The sequence below is a fragment of the Neophocaena asiaeorientalis genome, unplaced genomic scaffold (genome assembly GCF_003031525.2).
Source record: "Neophocaena asiaeorientalis asiaeorientalis breed wild unplaced genomic scaffold, Neophocaena_asiaeorientalis_V1.1 scaffold633, whole genome shotgun sequence".
Classification (NCBI taxonomy): Eukaryota; Metazoa; Chordata; class Mammalia; order Artiodactyla; family Phocoenidae; genus Neophocaena; species Neophocaena asiaeorientalis.
Window position 1 is genome coordinate 106,277 of NW_020173395.1, and position 7,491 is coordinate 113,767.

Sequence of the window (7,491 nt, forward strand, 5' to 3'; positions counted from 1 at the left end):
CTGGGCGCAACTTCTCTGGCCCCTTTCTCTCGGACCAGTGAACCTCGCCCGGGAGCGCTCCCTAATAAAGCTCACTTGAAGCTTTCCTTTGTTTCGCGGTGCCATTTGTTAAGATCCGACCTTACAGGCATCTTCCTTGCAGAACAGGGTAAATACCTCCCTCTTGGGAATCACGTTGGAAGTAACTGACATAGCACACGTGCAACCACAAGCAGATGTAGGTATGCAGTTAATATCCATTCATTTCCTTCCTGGCCTCCTTTCTTCAGAAGAGGATAAAATGCTTTTACTAAGGTCATCTGTGATTGATACATTTCCTGGCCCGTGGAAGGTACGTGGAAGGTCCCTACTGGCTCCAGGAAGGAACAAATAACCGTTTCCTACTAAATCAAAAAACCAAAAGCACAGAGAGGCTAAGTAAGTTGGCAAAAGCACACAGTAAGTAGATAGTAAGCTGGACTTTAGACCTAACAGCCATCCAAATTCAGCACAGCTGAATCCAACATGAGAGAACAAAACTACAGTGTGGGGCTCTGTCCCTTCATCTTCATTCTGAGGTTGCACTATTTTACAAGAATGTTTATTTCAAAGAGGATTAAAAGAAACACCCAAAGAGCTGAAGGAGTGTGAATGCCTGATTACAGTCTTCTTTGGATAAAAAAGAAACTTTGCTTTTGTGGTATGTGTGTTTAGGCAGATTAAATTCATGTTGATTACAAACCCCAGGGTAGAAGGAAAATAAATATGTTCGTAAAGACTAGGAGTTCCCAAAGGGGAGGAAGAGGAAAAACTCATTAGTTAATACCCTGATGTCAGCTGTCTTTAGGAGAATCCAGATAGATCTCACCATGGCACCCCTGTGCTCAGAGGCTCTCTGTGGATGGCTCCCCATTTCCCCAGAATACCCATGCTCCCATGCACGCACTCACGACCCTCCTATCTGAATCCAAAATATTTTCTCTTCCACCTCCTTCTCTTGCACCCTCTCCTAAGTCACACAGCAGAGGCCTTACTGTGCCCCGAACACCTTCTGAACTTTGCTGCCTGAGGGTCTTTGCCCCTCCCCTTCTTTACCTGTTGGGAAATGCTAATCAATCTTTAAAGCCCAATTGAAATAGCTAAATCCTCTCTAAGTCCTTTCCTAGCACCTTGGCAGGGAATGATTGCTTCCCCTGCAGCTCCAGAGCACTTGCTAGTATTCTTGTTCCATTCATCGAAAGCTGCCTTTTATTAAAATGACATTTATTTGTGAACATGTCTGACTTTCCCTCTGAATCTGTAAACACCCTCTCGGTCCCCCACCCACAAGGCCCCTGCACATTATAAGTGTTCAAAGAATGTTAATTGATGGAAAATGATTTCAATAGAGGCCCAGATGAATCGGGTATGGATCAGTCATGCAGTGGGGTCACGCCTTTAAAAGATACAGAAGTATAGCTATTGGCATGTGCATGTGTGCTACCCTGGCGTGACCACAGCTACTCACAGGACGTTCCGTCTGCTCGCATGTATCTTCCTGTCTCCTTGCCGTGGGTTAGGTGGGACCATGCGCGTATTTAGCCAATGGGATATGACCACAAGTGATTCTACTAAAGCAATGAAAAGCCCACGTGTGATCCGCCCAGGTTTTCCTCTGCTGCCGCGGTGACTGACATGGCCGTGGGGTTCAGACAGTGCAGCTACCGAATGGCAGTGCCTCCATCACCTGGACGCCTGAGTGACCCATGTGCAGCAGAGGGGTGATGCGTAGGTTTCAAAAATGAGAACTAAAGCTTGGTTGTGTTAAGCCACTGGGATTTTGAGCAAAACACAAAACAAAGATGTCAATACCACCTGTAGAGTCTGTTGCGACCATGAAATGACAGCACAGAACCTGACACAGTCTTTGCATATAGTAAATCCCTGCTCAATACTAGCTCCGTCTCCCCTTCTTTTCTCCCGTGTGGTGACCTTTAAACCTTCCATTAGTAGATCCAGTTATTTAGCAGAGTGGAAGTTGCGATGGAGCCCAGAACACGTGGTGTTGCACCTGCTCTGAGTGTGGCCCAGATGAGTGGTCTCGGAGGAAACTCCAGCAGGACCAGCGTGAAAGCTCTGAGCCTCCAGCATGGATGTGGAAGTGGGGAACCCAGGTGTGCCCCCAGTTTGGTATTTTGACTTCTGGCTTGTTTGCCCTCTCTTACATCATGGAAACAATGAATCCTTGCCTGGGTGGGGCAGGAGGGTGAGGCAGACAGAGGCATTTCTGGGTGTCCAGTGTGATGGACAGGGCAGAGAGCTAGGGGGCTGTGTCTGGGGTTAAGAGGTTGTGAAAAGAGGTGAGGCTTAGGAGGTTCCCGGAGAAAGAAAAGCGTCACCTTTAATCCTATTTGTCCTGTGGGAGTTTTCCCAAGCCAGACAAAGGACATCTTATCTAATGCTCGGTCACATACAGACATCCAGGGCAGTCTTCATGTTCTCTTTATACTCTGCCACACACTTGGCTGCACAGATTTTAAGAAAGACAAAGGTTGTTTTAATAGCATTAATGAGGGGTGATGGGCAAATCATAATCTTATAACCAAAACGGTTCATTCATTTGTGTCAGTTATTGAAAGCAAAGACTCTTTGGTAAGTAAAGAAGAAAAGGATTTGAAATTGCTTGCCACCCACCTCCTCCACAGGAGAGCTGTGAGCATTAATGAGGGAACATCTCAGTGCTGTGATCACCCTGGAAAGAAGCTGCTTTGCCAGTTTCAAATGTTCCTGTGACTTGCTTAGGCGGAGTTGAAGGAATGATGGGGGTGGGAGGCTGGCCACTACATGTGGTGTTTTTGTTCTGGGGCTCCCAAGGCACTTCAGAAGCAGAACGATCACTGAGAGAAAGCCCAGGGAGAATGGAGCACATATTCTGGATTCTTTTTCCTACAATGCACTTGCCTTTCTGGGGGACCCTGGTCTCCATGCGGTGCCTTGCTGTGAGTTCACGTGGCTTCAGTGGCTGGCTTTTAGACACCCTTGGAGGGACACATTCAGAACTTGCAAAAGCTTGTTGGAAACATGTGACTAAATAAATACCATTAGCATAGTAATGAAATGAAGATAAAGCATAAAAATGTTGCATCCTCTTCCTTGCCAAACAGCTTAAAATGCTTCCAAGGGAGGATTTCATTGGTGGAGAGCTGTGTGTATAACTACTGGAGTGAAGTTGGGTGGCAGAAAATAATCACGGTAATAATAACTGTCTTTTCTTTGTAAAGCAGTTTAGAACTCACAAAGCACACTCCAGGGCTTCCTTGGTGGCGCAGTGGTTGAGAGTCCGCCTGCCGATGCAGGGGACACAGGTTCGTGCCCCGGTCCGGGAGGATCCCACATGCCGCGGAGCGGCTGGGCCCGTGAGCCACGGCCGCTGAGCCTGCGCGTCCGGAGCCTGTGCTCCGCAACGGGAGAGGCCACAATGGTGAGAGGCCCGCGTACCGAAGGAAAAAAAAAAAAAAAGCACATTCCATGGACTTTATCTTCTGCAGTCCTACAACACTGAATTCAGGTAAGCAGGTGAACCTGATCGTGATTGCCTCTATGTCACAGGTGGGAACAACCACGCTCTTCAAAGTGAAAAGTCTGAGCAAAATCGCTAATAAAGTCTTCTGGTTTCAAATGCCCCCCCCAACCCCCGTCTTTTTTTGTCCTACCAAACAAAAAAAGAAATATACCAAAATAAAAAGCAAAATATACCAAGAAGAATAACAAAGACACATACTCAATGATTTAAAAGAAGGGCTTCCCTGGTGGCGCAGTGGTTGAGAGTCCGCCTGCCGATTCAGGGGACACGGGTTCCTGCCCCGGTCCGGGAGGATCCCACGTGCCGCGGAGCGGCTGGGCCCGTGAGCCATGGCCGCTGAGCCTGCGTGTCTGGAGCCTGTGCTCCGCAACGGGAGAGGCCACAACAGTGAGAGGCCCAAGTACTGCAAAAAAAAAAAAAAAAAAGAGAGAGAGAAACAATGTCAGGAGTGATGGGGAGAGGCTTTATAGAGGTGTAAGACGTGATTTTTAAACAAATTTTGTTTGTATTTTTGCATAAGGAAACTGGTATATTTTGGTTCAAGAGGAGAGAACACAGACTTTTTTCATGTGGAAGAAGAGAACATGGGATCTCTAGAGGCAGGAGAGAAGCTAGTGCTTTGCTAATCTGAAGATACAATGAAACCTCTCTTGGTGCCAAGAGAGGGCACTTGGATAAATTACAGTAAGTCCCCTACATACAGACCTTCAAGATGCGAACTTTCAAAGATGCCAACGTGTGTTCCATCAGCGTCAGGTGTGAGTGACATTGCAGCCTGCCCGTCGTCTCCTATTGCTGACCATCCTTCAGCTCTACCATCTCCCACCTCCTCTCCCTCTTCCAGTCAGTAACTCTTCTTAACTGTTCACTCCATGCCAGCCCCGTATGCCAGCTATTGTACTGCACGACTATATTTTTCAAAGTACTGTACTGTAAGATTAAAATAGTTGTCTTTGTGTTTGTTTTGTACGTATTATTTGTGTGAAAAGTATTATAAACCTATTACAATACAGTATTATATAAGCGACTGTGTTAGTTGGGTACCTGGCTAACTTTGTTGGACTTACGAACAAATTGGACTTACACACACACTCTTGGAATAGAACTCGTTCATATATAGGGAACTTACTGTAGTGGAAAAACCTCAGGGTGCATAATTAGTTTAAATTTGACTCAAGAAACCATTAGAAACCTGCGTAAGTTTCTAAGAAGGGTTGTGACAGGAGCAAAACGCTTGAGGGAGATGATTCTGACAGCACATGAAGCCATGCAACAGGAGGAAACAGGTGTGTAATTGGGAGATGTCGTGGAGAGAGAGGTGACAGAATGCACTCCCAGGAAGACAGACAGGAGTTGCACTGGTCTTTAGAGAGGTACCTGGGGTGGAGGAAGCCGTATTGGAGATGGACAATCAGAGTCACCCATGAACCCACTTGAATGACAAAAACCTCATGCTTGGACTTCCCTGGTGGCACAGTGGTGGGGAGTCCACCTGCCGATGCAGGGGACGCAGGTTCATGTCCCGGTCCGGGAGGATCCCACATGCCGCGGAGCGGCTGGGCCCGTGAGCCATGGCCGCTGAGCCTGCGTGTCCGGAGCCTGTGCTCTGCAACGGGAGAGGCCACAACAGTGAGAGGCCCGTGTACCGCAAGAAAAAAAAAAAAAGAAAACCTCATGCTCTACTCCCCTGCTTTCATGCATATCTTCAAGATTCCAGATAGACTTTCTAGGGGTTGGGTGTGTATTGGAAAAGGCACTCCAGGTGATTCTGACACGGGATACAAAAAAGGATGAAAAATAAGACCCCAGTCCCAGGAGAGTTGAGGTCTAACACGTGAGTAGCTAGATAGTGAACCAGAACTGCACGATGCTGTGCCGTGTGGTATGACGGAGGTATGCAGAGAAATCTCTGGAAAATCACGTGAAGGAATGATTCATCCCACATAGAGAAGAGAAGGGTCACAAAAGGTACAGATGAGTCGTTCTCATCCCTGGCTGCACATTTCAAAACACCAGTTAAATCAGGCTCTCTGTGGGGTGGGAGTTGGACAGTAGTATATTTTAAAAGCTCCTCAGGCGATTCTAGCACAACTGGGGTTGAAAATAGTTGTTCGATATCAAAGTTATCCCAGCCTTTGTACAAGGAGTAGATGTTTTCTAGGTAAAAAGAGTAATGGAATTGCTAAAGGCACAGAGATATGGAAGGAGCATGTTTGGATGTGCTCGGCCCCGGGCGTCCCCGGGAGTCCCGACCAGCAGGACAAATCCTTGTGAGTCCGAGGAGGAACCTGTAGGGGTTGAAAAGAGAAGAAGGGGCAGGAGACGCGGGGCAGGAGACGCGAAAGAATGGAGGCAAGACAAAATCCTGATCAAGCCTCAAACTTTTATTGCTGCAGTAGCTGTATTTATACAGTACAGAGAAAGGGGGGCGGGATCCAGAATAAGGGAAGTACTTGGCAAATTATCATTGGTGCTGCGTGCGCGGGCTTTCGTTTTAGGCGCGGGCTTTTATCTCATTAAGCAGGAAGAGAAGCAGGATGTCGGCCATCTTCTAATGGCGAAAACTTCTTGGCTCCCAACATTTGGAGAATGGAGAAGAGTCTAGTGTGGCACTTTGGTGATGTGGAGGACATACTGGAAAGGTAAGCTGGGGCTGCATCGTGAAGATGCTGGCAGTAGTGGCAGAGGAGAAGGGGACAAAGAGGGAGGGGGAGGAGGAAGAACATCGTCCTCAAAGTATTGGCAGCATGTTTTTCAGAAGAGTGATAAGAGAGACCCATTTTATAACAACTCTAGAGGGTGAAGATGGACAAAAAGAGACGTAAGGATATCTAACTTCGTCTTAATTTATTTGGGCCAGGGGAGCCATTTTTGCCTGTACTATAGTTGTGATAAAGCAATGGTCATTGAGTCTTGGAAAGTATTATGCTTGATAGTCACAAAGATGAATGTCTTCATTCTCCATTACGTTATTTTTTTAGTAGAATGAAAAGTGTCGGCGCCCACGTCCCTACCAAAGTACCAAAGTGTGAGGTTTTTCTCCCTTCCCCCTCCTCTGAAGATTAGAAGTGATTTCAAGACTGCCAGGCCTCTCAAATTTACAAAGAGGAATTTAACCCCTCTGCCCCAACCCTTGGTAACAATTTCGAGCAGTGCATTCATATCGTACACACTTAAAGGCAGGCATTTCAAAGGCAGTCAGACAATGAGGCAGATCTTTGCCCCTTGGTCCGGGGAGTGCTATGTGGCCTTTGAGTCTTCCCTCTTCTCTGTCTTTCCCTTTCTTTCCTTGTCTTTCTAAGTGGTCTTAATATTACACTTAATATTAGCTTTTACTGAATAATTTTATTTCTGTTTTGAAATTTAAAAGCTGGTGAATAAAAGTTCATATTTAACCCTTTTTAAAACCTTTCAATTAAGTTGATTTTTACATGTATGTTCTTGGATCATGTGCTTTTCCTCTTTCCTCTCCTTCTGTGAACCCTAGTCGTTGATGGGAAGTGCACGAACACAATTTCCAGGTGGTAGTAGAAGTGTAATGGTGGGTAGGAACACTGAGGACCTGAGGTTTGCAGATGCTTGGTTTTATTTTTAGACTCAGATGGATTTCCTTCTTCAAGGCACCCTTCAACTATTCGTTGAACACCCACTGAATACCCACCGTAGATCAGGCCCCCTGGGTTGGGGTGGGGGACACAGTCAGTCCTTGGTCCCATCTCATCTTCCTAATAACTTTAAGATATAAGTAGGGGTGGGCTTCCCTGGTGGCGCAGTGGTTGAGAGTCCGCCTGCCGATGCAGGGTACATGGGTTCGTGCCCCGATCCGGGAAGATCCCACATGCCGCAGAGCAGCTGGGCCCATGAGCCATGGCCACTGAGCCTGCGCGTCCGGAGCCTGTGCTCCGCAACGGGAGAGGCCACAACAGTGAGAGACCTGTGACCGCAAAAAA